The 25,160-nt window shown below is 44.1% G+C and overlaps 1 protein-coding gene across 2 annotated transcripts in view; it reads right to left on the reverse strand.

Moving 5' to 3' along the window:
- Window positions 1–24,416, reverse strand: part of tdh (L-threonine dehydrogenase) — a 67,389-nt gene extending 42,973 nt beyond the window's left edge. The window contains exon 1 of one of the 2 annotated variants that reach the window (XM_028796386.2): window positions 24,258–24,416. The gene's annotated coding sequence lies outside the window, so the exon portion shown is untranslated. Of the gene's footprint in view, window positions 1–7,056; window positions 7,081–24,257 lie in introns of those variants that run through there. The other variant, XM_028796387.2, reaches the window with a different exon arrangement.
- Between the last annotated feature and the right edge of the window lie 744 nt (window positions 24,417–25,160).

A 25,160-nucleotide genomic window follows, 5' to 3' on the forward strand; every position in this document is an offset into this window, starting at 1 on the left:
TTGTGGGTTTGGTTCCCGGTTTCTCCCTGTGTGGATAGCGCTTTGAATACTGAGAACACCGCTATTTCAATGTAACACGCTCTCGTGCGTGTGTGTCTCGCTCGCTGCACGTGTTCCTGCAGGCATACGCCGCATAACTATTAATTGATGGTTGAACACTTCCGGAAAGACACAGTTGTCTAAAAGGAGGGAAAAAAATGAACATATGCAAAATTCGTAACGCTGCTTTCATTAAGTACAATGCACACGCGTTTAATTTGTCGGCCACTTTTTGCTAGCCGTCTTTTCTGGTTTGGGCTGCTTTTGCAGTGTTACCGCTTGTGCATATTAAATCTTGCAATCCTTCTAGCAACTAATTAACACCCACCCACACACACAGCTTGTGTAGAAGGTCAGCTGCTGAGAGAGCGTCTCGACTGTTGCAGGGCCTGCATCGGTGAAGCAGGTGAGACGCTAATGAAACAGAGGCACAGGGCTTATTGGTTTTTAAAGACTGCTTCCTTCATTATGTTTTGAGAGGGAAACATACAATTGTCCGTGACAGACAATTGGAGGACTGCCGCCGCACGCTCATTCAGCGATTCACATCCGCGACAAACATGCCTCTTCTTACATGGTCCTGCCGCGTCCACCCTCGTTCTCAAATCATACACACCGCCTGGTCATGTGCCTGCTCGCAAGAGCAACTCACGGAGACCCGCCCACCAACTCTAAGACCATGGCGTGTAAAACAGTATGCGATGGTGGTGCGTGCGTCATAACCGAAAAGAATAATGAAAAGTCAACGTGGCTCAGATGTGCATGTGGAGTCTAGCAGAGACGGACGTGAATGACGCCCTGTGTTGTGAGGTGCTGCGTCCGAGGTGGTGGGCGTAGCTCAGCAAACTGTCGTTGTATCCAATGACGACGTGTTTTGTGAGTTGCTGCGTCTGAGTTGGTGGGCGTGGCTCTGCGAGTTTTCATCGTATCCAATGGTCTTAGAGTTGGTGGGCGTGGCTGTCTTGCGTGCTTTTCCGTGGGTGGCTACTTGTTGGCAGCTTAGTGAATTATATATATATATATATACACATACAGATAGATGTTCAGATAGACATGAAAGGAACTCTATAGATAGATATGAAAGAAAGTAGATATACAGTATAAGACAGACAGAGAGACATGAAAGGAATTATATAATACCAGTAACGGCGCACTGCACAATTACACTTGACTTGATCATTCCTGGTTTGCATCCTCTTTCTCTGTACGTTTATCATTCGTTTGCTCAGAGGTTGATGTGCTTGGTGTTTCCTGAGCAGCTCTTCTTTTCTCCACCCTAGCTGCCCGCTGCTTCTCTTCTTTCGTCGGCATCTTTTCGCGTTAAAACTGATTACGTTACTTTTTGTGTTGCAATTACTCAGTACATTTTCTTTAATTTTTCACTTAATCTGGCACCTAAGTCTTCAATCTGCCTCAAGAATGATTAGCGAAGGTGGTAGGGAATGAGAACGGCACCCGTACGCATGCGCCGCCCGGCCACCCTGCAGAGAGTTGATTCTACAATAAAATAAAATAAAAAGTAATAAAATCATCACCCCAAAAGCGGAGAGTAGACGTCACGTAGTATATGTGTACCAAATTTCAAGTCAATAGGTGAAACGGTTTGTGAGCTACAGGTGATTTAAAATCCTGGACAGACAAACGAACAGCCATGGTAGCGTATTATAGAAGACAGATAGAAACGGGCGGCATGGTGGCACAGTGGGTAGTGCTGCTGCCTCGTAGTTTGGAGACCCGGGTTTGCTTCCCAGGTCCTCCCTGCGTGGAGTTTGCATGTTCTCCCCGTGTCTGCGTGGGTTTCCTCCGGGCACTCCGGTTTCCTCCCACAGTCCAAAGACATGCAGGTTAGGTGGATTGGCGATTCTAAATTGGCCCTAGTGTGTGCTTGGTGTGTTTGTGTGTGTCCTGCGGTGGGTTGGCACCCTGCCCGGGATTGGTTCCTGCCTTGTGCCCTGTGTTGGCTGGGATTGGCTCCAGCAGACCCCCGTGACCCTGTGTTTGGATTCAGCGGGTTGGAAAATGGATGGATGGATGTTGGAACATCACAGTGCTTTGAGCAGATGGCGGCCTGTGCCACCACAAAGAAACCGGAAAAAGAACTTTATTAGGCTTTATAGGCTTGAATGATTGAATGCAGTTTGGTCACACTATAAATTATTAAGCTGCTTTATGTCAACACCCTTAGTGTTTAGAGTTCACACGATAAGGTATACAGCACAAGGGGACGGAAACCATGCACGTCAATGCCTAGACTTGTACCCCCCCCACCCCTTCAGATATTCTTGTAATAAGCAAACATTGACACTGGGAGACAGTTAACAATACAAACATCTTTTTAAAAATCTGCATTTTCGGTTCAGGCTCGCAGGCGGCAGCGCCCATTCCAGCAGCTTTGGGCAGAAGGCAATGTTCAGCCTTGGAGGGGAGGAAAGGGTAAACACCGACACCCACCCGCCATACTTCTTACTGCACCAGTTTACAATCTCCAGGTAAATCTCACTCGTTCATCCACGCCAGCAGCCAACCACAACTTTACAGTCTTTAAAAGAATACTTTACTAGCCAACCCGCGGCATAGCATACGGCGCATAATTATGTATTGATGGGTGAACACATCCTGAACGACACAGTTGTCAGTACTTGTAGATTAAGGTGTAGTGGGTCTTCGTTGTTGACGCCTAATATAGCTTGCGTACTGTGAGGTTCCGGAGTCACAGTTGAGAAACACTTTTTTAATGTCTTTTAAGCACAGGGGGAAAAAATAAACATGTGAAACATCCGTAATGTAATAAGCCACCAAGAAAAGTAACATTGCAACAATGCACGCTAGAACCAGATTGCTGTAAACAAGTGATAAGAAAATCGAGCCCGGTGTATTCTTTAACTGCCTTGTGGCGCAGTAGTAGTGCTGCTGCTTTGCAGTAAGGAGACGCTAGAAGATTGTGGGTTTGGTTCCCGGTTTCTCCCTGTGTGGATAGCGCTTTGAATACTGAGAACACCGCTATATCATGTAACAAAGTATTATTATTCTTATGTGTCCAGCGCTCGCTCTCTCTCTCTCGTGCGTGTGTGCGTGCGTGTCTCGCTCGCTGCACGTGTTCCTGCAGGCATACGCCGCATAACTATTTATTGATGGCTGAACACTTCCGGAAAGACACAGTTGTCTAAAAGGAGGGAAAAAAATGAACATTTGCAAAATCCGTAACGCTGCTTTCAGTAAGTACAATGCACACGCGTTTAATTTGTCGGCCACTTTTTGCCAACCGTCTTTTCTGGTTTGGGCTGCTTTTGCAGTGTTATCGCTTGTGCATATTAAATCTTGAAATCCTTCGAGTAACTAATTAACTAACACCCACCCACCCACCCACACAGCTTGTGTAGAAGGTCAGCTGCTGAGAGAGCATCTCGACTGTTGCAGGGCTTGCATCGGTGAAGCAGGCGAGACGCTAATGAAACAGAGGCACAGGGCTTATTGGTTTTTAAAGACTGCTTCCTTCATTGTGTTTTGAGAGGAAAACATACAATTGTCTGTGACTGACAATTGGAGGACTGCCGCCGCACGCTCATTCACATCCGCGACAAACATGCCTCTTCTTACATGGTCCTGCCGCGTCCACCCTCGTTCTCAAAGCATACACACCGCCTGGTCATGTGCCCACTCGCAAGAGCAATTCACGGAGACCCGCCCACCATCACTAGGACCATGGCGTGTAAAAGTTTGCGATGGTGGTGCGTGCGTCATAACCGAAAAGAATAATGAAAAGTCAACGTGGCTCAGAGGTGCATGTGGAGTCTAGCAGAGACGGACGTGAATGACGCCCTGTGTTGTGAGGTGCTGCGTCCGAGGTGGTGGGCGTAGCTCAGCGAGTTGTCGTCGTATCCAATGAAGTCATGTTTTGTGAGTTGCTGCGTCTGAGTTGGTGGGCGTGGCTCTGCAAGTTTTTGTCGTATCCAATGGTCTTAGAGTTGGTGGGCGTGGCTGTCTTGCGTGCTTTCCATGGGTTGCTACTTGTTGGCAGCTTAGTGAATTATATATTTTATATAGATGTTCAGATAGACATGAAAGGAACTCTATAGATAGATATAAAAGGAACTACAGATATACAGTACAAGACAGACAGAGCGACATGAAAGGAATTATATAATACCAGTAACGGCGCACTGCACGATTACACTTGACTTGAGCATTCCTAGTTTCCATCCTCTTTCTCTGTACGTTTATCATTCGTTTGCTCAGAGGTTGATGTGCTTGCTGTTTCCTGAGCAGCTCTTCTTTTCTCCTCCCTAGTGGCCCGCTGCTTCTCTTCTTTCATCGGCATCTTTTCGCGTTAAAACTGATTAAGGTAGTTTTTGTGTTGCAATTACTTAGTACATTTTCTTTAATTTTTCACTTAATCTGGCACTTAAGTCTTCAATCTGCCTCAAGAATGATTAGCGAAGGTGGTAGGGAATAAGAACGGCACCCGTATGCATGCGCCGCCCGGCCGAGAGTTGATTCTACAATAAAATAAAATAAAAAGTAATAAAATCATCACCCTGAAAGCGGAGAGTAGACGTCACGTAGTATATGTGTACCAAATTTCAAGTCAATAGGTGAAGCGGTTTGCGAGCTACAGGTGATTTAAAATCCTGGACAGACAAATGGACAGCCATGGTAGTGTATTATAGAAGACAGATAGAAACGGGCGGCACGGTGGCACAGTGGTAGTGCTGCTGCCTCGCAGTTAGGAGACCCGGGTTCGCTTCCCAGGTCCTCCCTGTGTGGAGTTTGCATGTTCTCCCCGTGTCTGCGTGGGTTTCCTCCCACAGTCCAAAGACATGCAGGTTAGGTGGATTGGCAATTCTAAATTGGCCTTAGTGTGTGCTTGGTGTGTGGGTGTGTTTGTGTGTGTCCTGCGGTGGGTTGGCACCCTGCCCGGGATTGGTTCCTGCCTTGTACCCTGTGTTGGCTGGGATTGGCTCCAGCAGACCCCCATGACCCTGTGGTTGGATTCAGGGGTTGGAAAATGGATGGATAGATAGAGAGACACGGTGCCTTTTTCTCTTATATACTGCCTTTTTACCTACAATATCTGTGTCTATTAGACAGATAAAAAGGCACTATATAACATGTCTATTAGACGGATAAAAAGGCACTATATAACAGGTAGATAAAAAGGCACTACATAACATATATAGTGCCTTTTTATCTGTCTAATAGACATATGTTATGTAGTGCCTTTTTATCTACCTGTTATATAGTGCCTTTATCTGTCTAATAGACATAACAGGTTGATAAAAGGCACTATATAAACAGATGTATTAGACAAAAAAGTACTATATAACAACAGGTAGACAGGCAGATAGAAAAAAAGCACTATAAAATATACATAGATAAGATATGAACTATATAAGATGGCTAGACAGACAGACCAATAAGAAAGGAACTATAAAATTACAGACAGGCAGAACTTATTTTGTCCCAAGAGGGAATACAGCTTTTTATTGCTACTGATAAAAAGGTGATGGGTTCCCTAATGTTCAACCCTTGTTTTAAAAGAAGTTAACAATTTTGGATGATCCGCTGTGGCAACCCCTAACGGGAGCAGCCGAAAGAAGACGAAGTTGTTGTAATGACAAGTTTTAACACCCTAAGAGTTAACAATCCATCCGTCTTTCTAAAATTACTTTTTCAGTTCAGGTGCCAATCCCAGCAGCACTGGGCACAAGACGACATTCAACCTTGAATGTGACACGATTCCACTGCTGGGTAAACACTGGCACCCATCCACCATATTCTTCCTGCACCAGTTTACATGAACATTACATTATTTTATTTGGCTGACGCCTTTATCCAATTGGCTCCATTTCTTTTGCTTTTCCAATTAGGCAGGTGAAGTGACTTCCTCATGGTCACACAGTAGCAGAATGACATACGAATATTATAACAAACAACAATCGCCTTCCTTAAAAATTCACACAAGAATTACAGAAAATAAACACACTTCTAAACTTGGCTCGAGATAAAGGAGCAGTGACCGTGTGGCATTATGAAGGTGTACTGCCGTAGTGAATATGAAATCTAAATAATTGATAAAATCATATCAAGGAAATTTCTGCATACATAATTATACCTTTTACTCGAATTAATATTCGGACTAATGATTTTAAAACGTTTTGCAGCGAACTCCTCTAGTTCAGCCCACACACACACACACATCGGGGGGCTCCGATCGGCTTTACACCACCACACAAGGCAAAAGGGCTGCTTCACACTTGGGGCAGGCATCAGATATCACGATTAAAATATCGCCAGCTACGGAGAGAAGTAGGAGAGAAAGCGGAGAAGGGTAACGGCACACAAAAAGGACCTCAGCAATGAAGCCTCGTCCTTTCCGAATCAGAAGAGCGAGCACGACGGTACCTTCAGCACGTAGACCAGCCCGTATTGTATATCGCATGTCTGCGGAGGGGTGTGTTACTGGTGTCCTCGGGCTAATTACAGACGACGCGCACGCGAATTCTTTGAAACCCCAGCTTTCCAGCGGGTGTGAAGTGTACGTGCTCTTTGAGAGCAGTTAATCAAAAGACAGTGACAATCCATTGGTGGGCTTCACTTAGATCTAAACGATTTAAAATAAAAAAAAAGAGAGACGAGATCTGAAGAGCAGCTGATGTGCTTCGCGAGGAAAGAATCAAACCGCTGCCTTTCTCACACACTGCTGCGCTTCAGACAGAATATGTTGGCTTTGTGTAGCTCCCTTTTTTATTCTTATGACAACGAATACCCCTAATACTCCATCTAACGCTGTACAGTGGACCGTCAACACGTGTGACTCTTAACTAAATCAAACCACGCAGCGCCCGTAACTCACTGCCCTATCACGAGCACGTTGCTATGCCTGTATCCAAGTTCGGGAAACGTAAAAGTCGCCAAAATAAGCGTTTAATTGCTAGCCACGTCCTCACAATATGGACATGAAAGCAGCTGGATGGGACTACGCATCTATAATATGTGTGTGTAAAGCCGTACTCTTACCTTCCACTCCTGTGCCTTTAAAAAAAGAGAAGAGGGAAGGCGGTGGCGTCGCTTAATTTATAAGGACACTGCCTTCAATTGTGGCCAATCAGGTCACGCCGAAAGTAGGCGTCGGCTGAGACGCACCTCCAAAATGGGCGGAGTCAGCGCTCAGCTGCGGCTTTCAACCGCACACCTCCCCAGAAGGGAGGGGGGCAGCTCCAGGCTACGGCCACAGGCCGAGATTATCTAAGAAGCTGCAGGAAAACAAGAGGGTGGTGCGCTCGCTGCTGTTTTCAAATATGAACAGGCAAAACAAAAGTAAAACTCTCGATAGTTTCCTATATGATCGATTCTCTAACCCCCCCACGGTCCGTTTAGTAAAAGAATGTACGACATCTTCAGAACTTGAACTAAGAGCAATACAAGTAATGCAATTGTCACACGCGATCTCCAGCCATTTCCTGGACCTCCCCATTGTTTTCAAAAATCCAGACTCGTATTCTGCCGCGGCAGAAACCAACATTGGAAGAAACGCTAATCCATTTAAACTAACTCATTCTTATACCATCATCGAAACCTGGTGATCCAGAGCGGTGACGTGGGGATGCTGGAACCAATCACAATCCCTGGACGGGACGCCAGTCCATAGCAACTTCGGTAACGTGTCATAAATATTAAAGCAGATGCATGGAAGGCAAGATTCAAAAGTTTGTTTCGTCACACTTACACAGGTACACCACGCAGTAAAAAGAAAAGGCTAGCCTACTCCAACATAGTGCAAAACAAAAGCAAACACACAATAGAACAGTAAAATTAAGAAAAAGATCAAATTAATTTTTCAAATCTGAAACAGTAAAAAATGTATAAAGTGACTGTGCGGGAAGTTAAAATAAGCATGCAATGAATTTTAGGGTCAAATGTTTTGTTGGCATGTCATAATTCAGGATCCTAATGGCCTGAGGGTCTCTCGGTCTTTGTTCTAACAGGCTGAAGGGTCTGTTGCTGGGGTGGGTAGAGTCCAGAATTATTTTAATTGCTTGGTGTAGATGTCCTGCAGAGACAGCAGTGCCGACTTTAGGATGTGCTGTGTTGAACGGACCCAGGCCCGGCCTTAGGCATAGGCGAAGTAGGCGACCGCCTAGGGCTCCGGATCGACGGCGGCCAGGCCCCCGGCCCGCCCCTCCCTTCGCATGTTTAAATCACGTGGGCCAGCGGGGGCGTGTCCGCGTGGGCGGCGGTCTATAAAAGCGGATCGGTTTGAGTCAAGATCTCTATGGGTCGAACGTTCACAGGGTTCGCAGGGTGATGACCTCATAACGTTACAAGAAAACGTCTCCTTGGTCTAATTTTCACGCATTTCGCAGAGCTTCCAGGGGGGCCCCTGGACCCCCCTTTCGCCTAGGGCCCCATAATACCTAAGACCGGGCCCGACGGACCCCCTCCCTGCAGAGCTTTGCGGTCCCAGAACTGAGCAATTTCCAAACCATCATGTGCAGCTCTGTGTCACTATGGCACCCATGGAAAAGGTTTTCAAAATAGACCTTGAATTTCCTTAGTCGCCTTAAGTGATAAAGGTGCTGTCTTGCCTTCCCGACCTGAATTTGTGGTGCTGTGTCCATGTCCGGTTCTCATTTACATTTATTTATTTATTTCCCCGACGCCTTAATTCCGACGCCTTGGTTAAAATTTCATTTCTTTTTCCAAATGGAGCACAAGAGGGTGAAGTGACTTGCTCAGGGTCACACAGTGCGAGTGGCAGGTGATGTACACACCTGAAACCAACATTGGAAGAGAACTCTTAATCAATCCATTTTAAAATCGCACTCCTCATTTGTATACCATCTTCTAAACTTGCTTGATCCTCAGCTGGGTCACAGGGAAGCTGGAGCCAATCCCAGCAAGCAAAAAACCAACGGTTCTTTCCTGGCACTTCACTGGCTTGTGTGGTTCTTCACTGAATGGATTGCTTGACAAATTGAAATTTGAATTCTGTGAAAGGTTCTTCACTTATGAAATGGGCTCAATGGACTTTGAAAAAGGTTTGAAAAAAAGACGTGGACAAAACAAAAATATTTGAAGGTTTTTAGTAGGCTACCTAAGCAGGATATTAACAGATCAAGAAAACCTGAGCCCATTTGTGTTTCAGGGTGGTGTTCCTTGTGTGATTCTGGACTGTACAAGAAATCAAGTGCTTGGTGGTGTTACTCAGACAGACTGTAATGGATCTAAACCAGCGTTTCTCAACCTTCAAGTATTTGCGACCCGAGTTTTCATAACAGGCTTAAATCGCCCCCCCCCTAACATTTTTTTGAAAGGAGTCCACTAATACCAATTTGTTCTTTTTTAATTAATGATATATCATAGATGCATATTTTATTATTCCTACTTAACTTTTAAATCGACATTTATCCAACTCTATTTTTCTAGTATCAGAATGTAGTTCAAGTTAATTTGTTTTGGTTTCAATAGATGGATTTTTCATATTTTCGATTCTTGTTTTCTTTTTTTCACATCTTCGCACCCCCCCCCCCTTTTGTTACTTTGCACCCCCTTAGTGGGGCCCGCCCCACAGATTGAGAACCACTGATCTAAACAAACAAGTTCTTTCTAGAGCAGGGGTGTTGAACTCCGGTCCTGGAGGGCCGCAGTGGGTGCAGGTTTTCATTCTAACCATCTCCTTAATTAGTGATCAGTTTTTGCTGCTAATTAACTTCTTTTGCCTTGGTTTTAATTGACGTGACTCAGACCCCTTAGTTCAGGGGTGGGCAAAGTCATTCCTGGAGGGCCGCAGTGGCTGAAGGTTTTTGTTCCAACCCAATTGCTTAATAAGAAGCACTTATTGCTCTAGAAACACTTCTGCTTCATTTTAGTTATCTCCCTCATTAAGATTTTGCACCCTTATTGCTTATTTAAATCTTAAACAGCCGCATTCTTGGTTTTTAATAGCTCCTTATTAACAGTAAGATGCAAATGACAAAAGAAACCAGCAGTTATCCATTTTGCCTGTGCTTTGCAGTAAGGAGACTATGGAAGGTTGTGGGTTCACTTCCCGGTTCCTCCCTGTGTGGATAGCGCTTTGAGTATTGAGTAAAGTGCTATATAAATGTAATGAATTATTATTATTATTATTATTACCCTTTACACCTGTGTGTATTTATCACACACTATTTGGTTTAATTAAATACTTGGAAGGAAAGAGAAGAGAAAAAAGTGAAGGATTGAGAATTACCCATCCGTTTTACACTTCAGAGTATTTGGATGATATCCTTAGAATGGACAAAAAAATCTAGGATATGAGAATGACTTGACATAGCAGAGTTAAAGCACTAACAAGCCATGAAATGTAATTATTGGCAAGGATTGTTTTCTAATTAAGCATCTGGGTTGGAACAAAAACTCGCAGCCACTGCGGCCCTCCAGGAATGACTTTGCACACCCCTGTCTTAGTTGTTTCTTTGTCCTTAATTAGCAGCCAAACAATAATGAGACACAAAACAAGAAGCCACATGACCAGCTCCCCTGTGCCCATCACACAATAGCTGAAAATAAAGAAGGGTGAAGATCTTAGTAAAACGGACAGTTTTGGAAATGTCTGCTGTGGCAGAACGAGAGCAGCAACAAGCCATGGAATTAAATGACGGGTTCAATTATTAACAACAAGAATCAGCATCTCATTAAGAAACTGGTTGGAGTGAAATTGGTTGGAATTTGAATCCCCAATTTAACTAATCATCTGTCGGCTCATTTCACGTCTAATTTCTGTTTGGCTGTCAGTTAATGAAGAAAAGAATCAATTCAGGGGACTGAATCCTTAAAACAGGGCTAAAGAAAAGAAGTTAATCAGCAGTGAAGACGGGTCACTTGTTATGAAAAAGGTTAGAATGAAAACCTGCAGCCACTGCGGCCATCCAGGCCTGGAGTTTGACACCCCTGTTGTAGAGCCTTCATGCAATTCTTTTAGGAACCAAAAATGATTCCCTTATGTCATCACTATGAAGAACAGCTTTGGCACCTTTACTTTTTAATGGTGCAGAAAGAATCCCTGGACAGGTTGCCAGTCCATTGCAAGGTTGGTAACGTGCCACAGATATTCAATCTTGCTTGTTAATTAAACTTAAGTAAATGTTCATAGGCAGAGCTTTGACCAGGAATCAAACATAATATAATAATAATTAATATAATTTTTTGCATTTATATAGCGCTTTTCTCACTACTCAAAGCGCTCAGCAATTGCAGGTTAAGGGCCTTGCTTAAGGGTCCAACAGAGCAGAGTCCCTAATGGCATTGACGGGATTCGAACCGGCAACCTTCCGATTGCCAGTGCAGATCTCTAGCCTCAGAGCCACCACTCCGCCCTGCGGTTTGTCCACGTGCTCATGCACCGCCGTCATGATGCCATACTACACAAACTGGGATTTTTACGAGGGTAAGTCAATTTGAAAATTATTGAGTAACTAACGGTAACAGCCGACGCATTACAACACATTCTCAATGGCTTATGGGTAGTTGGATAGGTCTAGTTGAAGCCAAGGTCAAATAAACGTAGGACACCTCGCGGAGAGATTTCACCATTATTGAACAAATGCAGGGCACGGTGGCGCAGTGGGTACTGCTGCTGCCTCACAGTTAGGAGACCCGGGTTTGCTTCGCGGGTCCTCCCTGCGTGGAGTTTGCATGTTCTCCCCGTGTCTGCGTGGGTTTCCTCCCACAGTCCAAAGACATGCAGGTTGTCCCTAGTGTGTGCGAGTGCCCTGCCCAGGGTTTGTTTCCTGCCTTGCACCCTGTGATTGGCTCCAGCAGACCCCCCCCCCCGGTGACCCTGTAGTTAGGATATAGCAGGTTGGATAATGGATGTGTAGCAGGGCCACATAGTTAGTGTTGTTAAATGTCAGTTCCGAGTGCGTCTCATTTCATTGTCCCCGTTTGCTGTTTGTATGTGTGTATCAGTTAATGCCGTCCCCCTGATGGAAGGAGACCACAGCCGCAAACCTGGAAAACACCTGTTCACGATTAATCAATTTCTGCCGTCACAGAACTATTTAAGCCAGCAGCAGGAGAAGGAAGGAGAGGAGAGAAGGGGATTTTTCACATTCACGACCGCGAGCCATCTGTACCTGTTATATTCCAAATCGCGCATTTCCATCCAGTTTGTTTTTCTATCCGCCGGACTTGCTTCAAGAACCTCATCACAAGAGACCCCGGGGTCGGAATTCATCATCCACCACGCACCGAGGATTCACGGTGAGGCTGCTCCATATTGTCCGGGGAAAATCAAACGACTCACTTTTTCGCTAGTTCAGTCAACCAATGCAGGACAGTTTTTTTTATAACTGGACTCACGTTCACATTCATTTCCGTATCTCATTCAATTTTTGTTATTCATGTTGTGTGTTTATATGTTACAGGGGCAAGTGAGGGTTTTTGTTGTATTTATATTTGGTGGTGTCTTGTTGTTGCTGGGGTGGAGGGATATTTATATTTATATCCGTTTTCTATTTTTTGCATGTCTTGTTGTTTCATTTAATACATTTAATCCGTTTAATTTTACGTCCTGCTTTTGTGTACTTATATTTACACCGTCGATTGTGGGGAAAAGTTTAATTGGTTAGAAGTATGGCTTGATAGTTAGCTTCTTTCTCAGTAAATCATCCAGGCCACAGGTCTTGGAGGTGTAGCTGCCGGCTGGGTAAAGGGGTCGGCCGTTACAGATGGATGAACAAATGCACGGTTTTGAGATTTCTTTGGGCAGAGAGAGTGAAACCTGCTCCAGGCTGCACATCACCTCAGACCGGGGTGACGGTTCAACTTTCCGCATGACATAAAGACAACGCTGGAGTGGCTTTGGGACGAGTCCAAGCATCCTTAAGTGGCCCAGAAAATGAGTGGAGAGAGAGAGACCTGGAGAGGGCAGTTCACAAGTATTGCCCATCCGATCTCAGGACACTGAACAGGATCTGCCAAGAAGAATGAAATAAGCTACCCAAATCCAGGGGTGCAAAGCTTGTAGAGCAAATGTGTCGAACTCCTGGCCTGGAGGGCTGCAGATTTTCATTCTAACCCTTTACCTAATCAGCTTTTCCTTTCATTTTAATGGCCCTCTTTTTAAGGATTTGGTCCTCTGGATCGATTCCTTTCTTCATTCAATGACAGCCAAACAGAAATAAGATGTGAAATGAGCCGACAGATGACCTGCTAAACTGGGACTTCAAGCTCCAACCAATTTCTTAATGAGATGCCGATTCTTGCTGTTAAACCCGTTATTTAATTCCATAGCGTGTTGCTGCTCTCATTCTGCTACAGCAGACTTGACTTTTCTGTTTTTTTCCTAAGAACACCATCAAAATGTTTTGGTGACCTGAGAGATCAACCTCCACTTTTCTTTATTTTCAAATATTGTGTGATGGGCACAGGTGAGCTGGTCGTGTGGTGGCTTCTTTTGTGTCTCATTATTGTTTGGCTGCTAATTAAGGAAAAAGAAACTAAGGGGCCGGAGACAAGTTAATTAACATCAAGGAAAAAGAAGTTAATTAGCAGCAAAAACTGGTCACTAATGAAGAAGATGGTTAGAATGAAAATCTGCAGGATAGGAGTTTGACAGCCGTGTTGTAGAGACTCGCCCTTTACAATGTTCTGAATACTTCTATAAATGAGATTTTGTTGTTTTATTAAAAAAAATAAATCAATTTCTGCTGAAATTCACTGGAGGAAGGTGGCATGTGCAGATCAGGAAGCCGTTTGGGTACCCACCTTGTGCCATGCACCCCAAGTCACTGTGCACTATGGCACGTAGCCAATATCCAAAATGTGCAACAACAGTGGACAACGTAATCCATTGTTTCTCTAATAAAGACATTCGCTATGTCAATGTGGACTTGATGGTCGACCACATCAAGCTTCGTCGGTTACACTTGTTCTTCCCGATTTAATCCTTGAACAAACTTTTTCACCAAATTGTGCAGTTTGAGCCAACATCCTTCAGTGAATATCAGCAGGTTTCTCTCCCTCGGCCCAAAGAAATCCCACTATGGCATGTTGTTCAACATTGTGGTGGAATGGTGGCTCTGAGGCTAGGGATCTGCACTGGCAATTGGAAGGTTGCCGGTTTGAATCCCGTAAAATGGCAAAAGGGACTCTGCTCTAAGTTAAGGACCCTTAACCTGCAATTGCTAAGCACTTTGAGTAGTGAGAAAAGCACTATATAAATGCAAAGAATTATTATTATTATTGGTGTAATCCCACAGTACAGTGACCATGTTCATTTTGACTTTGGCTTCAACTAGACCAGGGGTTCTCAAACTCGGTCCTGGGTTGCCCACTGTGGCTTCAGGTTTTTGTTCCAACCAGATTCATAACACCACCCGATAACACGGATCTCATTTAATTATCTGTTTTGTTTTTTTTCTATTTACTTTTTCTACATTCAGCAAAGCACAGCAGTGTGATTATTACATTTATAAGACATTTAGAAATATTTCTATTTTTGCTATACATTTAAATGCTTAGCTCTTTTGTGGATTTCATTATAAATTTTGCCCCCTTCTTTGTATCTTAATAATGACAATTAAAAACGAGCAGAGCAGACACCCAGGCAAACACTGAATTGTGAAAGGCTGCTAACTGCTTTAGCGTCAGACCCGCTAATTAGAAAATAATGGATTAATTAAACAATTAGAACACCTGGAAAAGTAGAATGAAAATATTGTTAAAAGAAAAATACCATCCATCCATCCATCCATTGTCTCCCGCTTATCCGAGGTCGGGTCGCGGGGGCAGCAGCTTGAGCAGAGATGCCCAGACTTCCCTCTCCCCGGCCACTTCTTCTAGCTCTTCCGGGAGAATCCCAAGGCGTTCCCAGGCCAGTCGAGAGACATAGTCCCTCCAGCGTGTCCTGGGTCTTCCCCGGGGCCTCCTCCCGGTTAGATGTGCCCGGAACACCTCACCAGGGAGACATCCAGGAGGCATCCTGATCAGATGCCCGAGCCACCTCATCTGACTGCTCTCGATGCGGAGGAGCAGCGGCTCTACTCTGAGCCCCTCCCGGATGACTGAGCTTCTCACCTTATCTTTAAGGGAGAGCCCAGACACCCTGCGGAGGAAACTCATTTCAGCCGCCTGTATTCGCGATCTCGTTCTTTAGTTCACTACCCATTGCTCATGACCATAGGTGAGGGTAGGAACATAGATCGACCGGTAAATTGAGAGCTTCGCCTTGCGGCTCAGCTCCTTTTTCACCACGACAGACCGATGCAGAGCCCACATCACTGCGGAAGCTGCGCCGATCCGCCTGTCGATCTCACGCTCCATTCTTCCCACACTCGTGAACAAGACCCCGAGATACTTGAACTCCTCCACTTGAGGCAGGATCTCGCTCCCAACCCTGAGAGGGCACTCCACCCTTTTCCGGCTGAGGACCATAGTCTCGGATTTGGAGGTGCTGATTCCCATCCCAGCCGCTTCACACTCAGCTGCGAACCGATCCAGAGAGAGCCATACCAGTAACGGTGCTGCAGTGCAGTTACATATCAGCACTGGTTAAGCAGCGTGTCACTTCTCGCTCTCTCAGAACATCAAGCACTGCTCGTCTCGAACCACCCTTACTTAAAAGAAGAGGACGACATTCATCAAGACTCTTTGCAGTGTTGGCTCCTCAGTGGTGGAACGAACTTCCTCTTGCTGTACGAACAGCGGAGACCCTCACTGTCTTCAAACGTCGTCTGAAGACACACTTCTTTCAACAGCACTTGGACTAAAGTCCCCATACTTTTTTTCGACCCTTTTTCTCAAAAAAAAAAAAAAAAAAAATTTTTGTACTAACAACTTACTATTTTCTTCTAGCATGGTTTTGTGTACAACTTGGTCAGCGGTAACTTGTTTAATGACAGTAGATTTAATCCTAGCCTTAAAGACTGAAGAACAGTCGTAGACTACTAAGCACTGTTGTAAGTCGCTCTGGATAAGAGCGTCTGCTAAATGATGTAAATGTAAATGTGAATACACTCGACTTATAGTTTTCCTCTTCTTTGTCTGTACATTTATCATTCATTTGCTCAGAGGTTGATGCGCTTGCTGCTTCCTGAGCAGTTCTTTTCTTCACCCTAGCGGCCCGCTTCTTCTCTTCTTTCGTCAGCATCATTTCACATTAAAACTGATCAAGTCAGTGTTTGTGCTGCATTTTCTTTGATTTTTCACTTAAGCGTTCAATCTGCCTCAAGAATGGATTTAAGATACGAAGAGGTAGGGGAATTGACGGCGAAAGTGGTAGGGAACGAGAACGGCGCCTGTACACATGCGCCGCACGACCATCCTGCTGGCCGCTGCCGAGAGTTGATTCTACAATAAAATAAAAAGGAATAACCTTGGAGGTCAATTATCACCCCGAAAGCGGGTAGTAGTCGTCGCGCAGAATATGTGTACCAAATTTCAGCTCAATCGGTTTGCAAGCTACAGGCGATTTAAAATCCTGGTCAGACAAACTGACATCCACGATAGCATATTATACAAGACTAGCTGTACCCACATAGTAATGAAACTTTTAAAAAAAAAAAAAAATCAATAGACATTGGCATTCTTATCTGATCGTGTTCAGCTCTGACGGGAAAGCGCATGGCCGTGAAATCTGTGGCAATCAGCAGCTACCCTCTAAAACACACGTAGCTCTGATCTCTCTTTCAAAAAACGTTACTTCTTAATCTCTAGACCAGGGGTCTCCAATCACAGTCCTGGAGGGCCGCAGTGGCTGCAGGTTTTTGCTCCAACCCAATTGCTTAATAAGAAGCACTTATTGCTCAAGTAACACTTCTGCTTCACTTTAGTTGTTTCGCTCATTAAGATTTTGAATGCTTATTGCTTATTTTCATCTTAAACAGCTGTATTCATTCAGTTTTTAATGGATCCTAATTAGCAATAACATGCGAATGACAAAAGAGACCAGCATTTCTCCATTTGGCTTGTTACCATTTACGCCAGTGTGTATTTATCTTGCATTATTTGGTTTAATTAAATACTTGGAAGGAAAGTAAAGAGAAAAAAGTGAATGATTGAGAATTGCTCGTCCATTTTAGCCTTCAAATCATTTGGATGATATCCTTAGATAGGGGAAGAAAGTCTAGGATATGAGAATGACCGGACATAGCAGAGTTAAAGCACTAACAAGCCATGAAATTAAATTATTGGCAGAACTGCTTTCTAATTAAGCAACCGGGTTAGAACAAAAACCTGCAGCCACTGCGGCCCTTCAGGACTGTGATTGGAGACCACTGCTCTAGATGATAATGTCTGTTGAACAAACAGGTGTCGCTAGCTAAGCGGAGGCGAGGTGCGCTCCAACAAGTGGTGAGAGGTAGAGTAACTCAAGCAGTGGCTGACGAGTGAAGGAGGAAGGCCGCGCCCCCCTGCTCTCGGTCCACCGCCACTCTCTTGGATTTGCATAAATACATCGGTACGAACTCTGGTACTTAGCGCGATGAGAGAAGTCGCAAAATCAACTGGAAAGTTCGAACAAAGTAAAGAAAACAACCAGATCTAAATCCGTTAAGTAATTCTCTCGTGAAAAGCAGACAGACATACAAGCAGAACGCGCCTGGACCAAGAAGTTTTTAAAACCGTTTCTTTGCGAGCACCTATGGGCAAAGGGTAACCTACATTCCAAATTTCAAGTCCCAAGTTCTCGTGGTTCGGGAGATTTCGTGATGAGGGAGTCAGTGGTATTTGATATTGAAATGTACAAATTTTTTCTCAAAACACAGAATCTGGAAATTAACACATCAATTAATTAGCCCAGGAATCCAATTAAAAAGAGGAGCTGGTTGGTACAAAAACCTGCAGCCACAGGGGTTCCCCAGGACCGAGTTTGAGAAACAGTGATCTAGACCAGGGGCGGCACGGTGGCGCAGTGGGTAGCGCTGCTGCCTCGCAGTTGGGAGACCTGGGGACCTGAGGTTCGCTTCCCGTGTCCTCCCTGCGTGGAGTTTGCATGTTCTCCCCATGTCTGCGTGGGTTTCCTCCGGGCGCTCCGGTTTCCTCCCACAGTCCAAAGACATGCAGGTTAGGTGGATTGGCGATTCTAAATTGGCCCTAATGTGTGCTTGGTGTGTTTGTGTGTGTCCTGCGGTGGGTTGGCACCCTGCCCGGAATTGGTTCCTGCCTTGTGCCCTGTGTTGGCTGGGATTGGCTCCAGCAGACCCCCCGTGACCCTGTGTTTGGATTCAGCGGGTTGGAAAATGGATGGATGGATGGATCTAGACCAGTGTTTCCCAAACTCGGTCCTGGGGAACCCCTGTGGCTGCAGGTTTTTGTTCCAACCAGCTTCTGTTTTTAATTGAACTCCTGGGCTAATTAAGTGAACTGATATTTCCTAAGTTCTGTGTTTAGGGAACAATACAGAAATTAGAAAACTAAGATTGCTAAAAATATATACATACACACACATTATATATATGTGTGTGTGTGTGTGTGTATATATATATTACACATATACACACACACACACACACACACACATACATACCAATCAATTATATAGGAGTAATGTATTTTTTCTTTTTAACAGTATTTTCATTCTACTTTTCTAGGTCTTCTAATTGTTTAATTAATCCATTATTTACTAATAAGTGAATCTGACTCTAAAGTACTTGCAGCCTTTGATTATTCAGTGTTGTTTGCCTGGGTGTCTGATCTGCTTGTTTTTAAATTGTCAGTATTAAGATACAACGAAGGGGGGAAAACTGCACAGAGAAAGGGCAAAGTATAACGAAATCAACAAAAGAGTTAAGCACTTAAATCTATAGCAAAAGCAGAAATATTTCTAAATGTCTTCTAAAATGTCAAAATCACACTGCTGTGCTTTTCTGAATGTCGAATAAAAAAATACCAGCTAATTAAATGAAATCAGTGCTATCAGATGTTGTCACCGATTAGGAATCTGGTTGGAACAAAAAGCTGGGTCCGCAGGACCGAGTTTGGGGAAACACTGATCTAGACTAAGGACACAGCGCTGCGAGGTGCTTGTTCGTACTACCCATAAGCCATTGCGAACGTGTTGTAACAAGTTACCATGCAGTTTTCAAGTTGCCCTTACTTTGCGACTCACCCTCGTCCATTGAGCACCCAACTGCCTCAATGTAAACTGCTCCCATACATTTGGCAAGTGTTAATTAACCCGTGTGTGTTCGCTCTCTCTCATTCGTACCAGCCACCCTAATTGGCATTGGCTTAATGCACCCTGGCGTGAAACATAAGCCAACATGGGGAAAAACATGCCATAAACCCTCACAGCAGACAACTAAAGCTGCTGGATTGAATCGGGAGTGTTGTGGGGTGGCATCGATTCTCTCACACTGCATTGTTCATTTCTCAATAGGCAAACCCTTTTCTTTTTACTTTGCCAACTTGTGCAGACAGCTCTACGCCAATTGAAAACTGCTCTCTGTTAAAAGATACCAAGGCTGCACGCTTCCATCACACACTAACACTCCTATCAAAGCGCCATGACATAATACTTACCAGCAGCATTGCTCGACATACTTTTCAAAAGCCAAAAATAATCTCCCAAGGTCAAAAACAGATAAGACTTTATCTCTTATCCTGTCCCAAATACCAACCCGTATCAAAACGAAACTAACCCTTCTCATAAATGACAAAGTGAAAGGGAATACCAGTCCTGCTTGACGGAGAAAAAGGCCGATCCTGCTGGGAGGAAGGGTGCAGATGGGGAGAACATGCAAACTCCACACAGTAAAGACTCGGGTCTCAACTGTGGTTTCCTTACCGCCTACCGCTGCGCCTCCCTTTTCAGTACTCTTGTAATTCACGACTTCGCACGACCCGAGTTCAGGCATCAAGCGACCCACACATACGGTAGTTTAAGACACACTGCGCAATTGGAGTGATTCAAAGACCGAATTTGCTCAGAAATTCCGGATTTTAGCAGATGAGTCGAGTTGTGTTAGGTTTACATTGATTTGTCTTTTTTTTCCTGCACATTGTCAGCTAGTTGCATAAATACATTTATGCACGTTTTGATTTATTGCCTGCATTTTTGGAGGCGAGTTTAAACTCATCCATGACCAGATGGAACGAGTTTGAAACTTGGAGTCAGGCGCACCAAAGCCGCGACGCGCACGTTTTAAAAGCGATGCGTCGAATCAATTCAGCGTAGGATTTGTTGGTCGAGTTGTTTCCTTTGTGCTGCGCCATTCTTTAGTGCCAAGGACAGCCAAAAAACAACGCGAGCCGAGCCGTGTGCTCTCAGCAGATTTGGGTTCCACAATAATGCAGCGGTTCGCTTGCGTCATTGTGCATTGTTCGAACTACGGGGCATTGTAAAGCCTCCCGTGGAGCAGATTTTAACGTGCGCGTTACCGCACATGCACGAGCCAAAAGCACTTCGGGCACATATACAGTATTGCGCACAGTGCCATGGGTTTTCAAAACGTTTGCTTTATTATTCGGACTTTCAGACTAATGATTTTACACAATTTAAATTTTGAGTTCCCAGTTTTTTTTTTAAATCAGGCCATACTCCGATCCAGGGCAAAGACACAAATAAATGGTTTACTCTGCAACCCATCAATTAACTGTGCGTTTTCAAAGTCGCCATCTCCGACTCGCCGCTAATTACTATGAAGAGCTAAACGAAAAACATCAGCTTTACGATAAACTTTAAAATCCCTAAACAACCTACAGACACCCACTAGTCAAGTCGGGTTACAAACAACATTGGGTCTGCTAGTCTTCATCGGCGGCTCGCTTAACAGCGCTAAAAGTTACGGAGTGCCACAGTCCGATAATTGGTGTCATCTTCGTCTCTTCGTTAAATTGTCCGATGCTGGCGATTCTTTGTCAAGCTCTGCGAGTGAAAAGTAAAAAAACGTTTTAACTTGAATTGAAGTGTGTGTGCCGTCTTCACAAAACATCTGAAATATATGCTACCGGAGTTCTGAATTTGCCCTATGAGTGGGTGGACATTGCAATGGCCCGGCGTCCCTTCCAGGACTGGTTCATGTCTTGCGCCCAGTGTTTGATAACCAGTTTGAAACTATGCTTAGGCACATGCTCTTTTAGCATAACTTGATGCAATATAAAATGTCAAGAGAACTCCGGCGAACATAAAGCATTAACTGGAGGACGCCGATTCAGTTCCCAGTTTATTCGTTATTATGCCATCGACATTGGCTCCGACTTCCGAATCCCCAATTCCCCACCAAGACTTAAAGCCAGTTGGATATTCCCAATCCAACAACGACTTGGATAATAAATATATACAGTACAACTGGTAGCGCTTTAAGACCGGACTCCCAACATGCCCCACGATGCCGCTGACTTTAAACAGGACCTCTTACATCTTTCTGTTCTGAATAAAAGCAGATGTAGTTGAGAAGGTAATAGTGGTTGCACTGACGCTCTGATCTACTTCTGCGGTAAATGTTCGGTAAACATTGGGTTGCCTACCATCAGTCTGAAGGGCTGCGTTTCGCAAGTACGGAGGTGATGCAGGCAGCTGCTGTTGGAGAAATTATCACAAATTAATGCAGTCGTCATTTTATTAAAGGAACATCTTTTACTTCGATACGGTCTAAGACGATCTAAAATTTTTGGCCCTGACAGAATGAGTTTTGATGGCGTGGTTTTCATTCTGGGTTTAGTTTTTCTCCTTTGCGCCATTCAGAAGAAACTCCGGGTCACGTCACCTTGCCGCTATTCCACAGGAATCGAATGGCGCTCACAATCGTCGCTCTAATGTCTACACACTTTCCGACCACCTCAGGAAAACCCATCCCTTCAGGCTGCAACAATTCAAACCCCTTAACGCCTTTTACATGACGTTGTATGGCGGTGACGTGGCTATCCGTTTCTTACCTTTAAAAAGTCTTTTCTGAGTCATTTCTTTTATTTTACACGTTGAATATTCATTTGACACGACATGTTTCTTTACTGGCAATGTAGGTCGTCGACAACCATCCATCATCCTAACGCGCTCATGCTGGGCAGTGTCGCGGAGCAGCGGGGGCCCATCCCGTGCAATTACGGAGCGCAAGGCAGGATCGATACCTGGGCGGGGTGCTGGTCCATTGGAGGGCAACCGGACGAATATCCACACAATTTAGAAACAGCAATCACCCTAACCGGCATTTTATTGGGAAGTGGGAGTAAACCTGAGCGGAAAGACAACTCACGTCTCCTCAAGGGGCTAGCATTGCGCCACCGTCGACGACCACTCCAAACAAAATCCTTACAAGTCGGTACTTTAAATAAATTTAATTTTAGGTTACCTGCTGCGAATCAAAGTGTGTATATATATATATATATATATATATATATATATATATATATATATATATATATAATAACAACTTCTCTTAATATGTTGTTACTCTTTGTTATATATGCTACTGTAATACACACTTCGGCAATCCTCCGAATACCGGTCCCAAATTATTTAACAACTCTTTTCCTATCGAGTGGACAATACTACACTGAAAGCCGCGAAAAAACATTTATTGCAAGACAATAACATGTATTTCCAATATTTTGTATTAATTCCAGCACAACAGCTGCAACGTCTCTTAGTGGTAACGGTTCAACACGGAGCAACTAAATGTTGTAGTTATCGCTGAGCAAATGCATATAATTGCCGAAAAGATTGCGTGGCAATCGGTTACCACTAAGAGACGTTGCAGCTGTTGTGCTGGAATTAATACGAAATATTGGAAATACATGTTATTGTCTTGCAATAAATGTTTTTTCGCGACTTTCAGTGTAGTATTGTCCACTCGATAGGAAAAGAGTTGTTAAATAATTTGGGACCGGTATTCGGAGGATTGCCCACACTTCATATACTTTGTTACATTTTGTTATTTTTATTCTCTTTTCGCATAACCTTTGGGGGTCAGAACGCAGGGTCAGCCCCTCATATTTGTAAGCATTATTTGTAAACTCACCTTTCTACATTAATAAAAGTGAGGCAAATTAAAAAAACACCTTTGAAATAAGCATTCCCGATCTCTCCCAGTGTAAAAAGTAAATGTCATAGCGTAAAACCGAATATTAAAATTATCTGAAAATACACAAACGGGAAATGGAAAGAAACACGCTACTTATTATTAAGTGGGTGGTTGTGCTGAAGTAATTAGCTTGTTAAATTCTAACTCTTAACGACCCCTAAACAGCTCATAGATTTCCTACAACTGAAATGTTAGCAAAGTGACACGCGGACAGAATGACCGCCAGCCTCGCGATGATGACAGCTTGTCTGCGTTAACTGCAGCAGCGGAATGCATCAGGAGGCTTCTGCTTTCAGGTAACGGTTTATTTAAGCCGACGTTCACGACTATAGCAAGTTTTTCCAAATGTCTATTGGGCGTAGTGATTTTCCATGCTTACAAAAAACAAAAAGGGTTCAGCACCTACTGTTTTTCAGTCCAATACCTTAGCCAACAGTCTACAATTTATTTTTTATAGTAAATACAATTCCTCCTAATTGTTAAAAATCCATCCATCCATTTTCCAACCCGCTGAATCCGAACACAGGGTCACGGGGGTCTGCTGGAGCCAATCCCAGCCAACACAGGGCACAAGGCAGGAAACAATCCTGGGCAGGGTGCCAACCCACCGCAGGTTGTTAAAAATGACATTCCTAAAACTGATTATTTTACGTAGCGCCTTTCAAATGTGCCAATGGTTCGAAGAAACTGCATAATTTAATTATTATTTCCTTAACAGTGCAATTAGAGCACTGGGTGGTCAAATGTCCCGCTATGGATCACATAAGAAGTCAGTGAAGAATATACCCTTATGATATATCGATTTTTATATTAGCTTAAGATTCTACGCAGACTATTAAGCAGTTGGTGACACATTTGAAAAATGAACACGATAAATGAATCGTGATCTAATGGAATAGTTAACTCAGAGTTACCCAGCAAGGCGTCTGGACCATCGGGATTGAGAATTACTGAAAAGGATGCCATTCCTTCACTGGAAACACTTCCCAGTCTTTATGCTGGGGATGCAAATTCACCCGAGACAAGGAAGAGTATTAAAAAAAAAAATGTTACACTGAGGGAACCCCGCTAGAAACCGAAACGAGAACACGCGAATCATTCAAGTTCTGCGCCATCCTGCAGCCCGGTATCTAACACAATTACATTTTCTTTACAGGTAAACACATCTGAGAGAGATGCCTACAATGGGTTTGAAGCTATGGATAGAGGCATACACACCTGTCTGTCTTACAGTACTACGTCTTGTACTTTAGATTTTAAAGCCAGGTCCCGTCTCCACCGTTTACCGCTTTGGTCCACCAAACGTAACGGTATCGTTCCGACGAGAGTTGCTTGCTACCTGCCGCCTTCTGCTCGACAGCCACCTCGGTGCTCACCACTAAAAGCACATGGGCGGTAAGAGCTGAAAGGTTGCGTCAGCCTGCCGGTCATACCGCGCCCACTTCCTAGTGACGTAAACGCTACTTGCGCTTCTGATTGGGTGTTGCTGGTGGGTGCGTTTCTCCGCCCTCCACGCGGCAAAGACATGCTGAGCGGGCGATAAAGTGCAACTCATGGCATGCGGATGGAGGCGTTCTCGCTGCTTTTTTTTTTTTCCCCCAAAGACTAACGTGCAATGGGGGTGCAGATAGTATGGCAGGCCGTTTTTAACATTTAATCTGTTTTACATGATATCAGCAATTACTATGCTGATATCGTTGCTTTTAAATTTGATATCAAGCTTTTGAAATTTGGGATTGGTTCCTGCCTTGCGCCCGGTGTTGGCTGGGATTGGCTCCAGCAGACCCCCGTGACCCCGTGTTCGGATTCAGCGGGTTGGAAAATGGATGGATGGATGGATATCAAGCTTTTAAAAATGAATATCAAGTTTTTAAAATTTGATGTCACTCTTTTGAAACGTAGGCCACTTTAACATTTAATCCAGTTGTCTTTTTATGAAATTTGTTTATCACGCTTTTGAAATTTGATATCGAGCTTCTGAAATTTGATACCAATATCCTCAAACTTAACAAATTTCAACAGCGTGATATCAAATTTCAAAAGCGTGATAACAAATTTCAAAAGCTTGATAGTACTAGGGTGTTGTACCGTGTTAGCCATTATGAATGTAGAGAAAAGCCA

Source organism: Erpetoichthys calabaricus, chromosome 3 (genome assembly GCF_900747795.2).
Source record: "Erpetoichthys calabaricus chromosome 3, fErpCal1.3, whole genome shotgun sequence".
Classification (NCBI taxonomy): domain Eukaryota; kingdom Metazoa; phylum Chordata; class Cladistia; order Polypteriformes; family Polypteridae; genus Erpetoichthys; species Erpetoichthys calabaricus.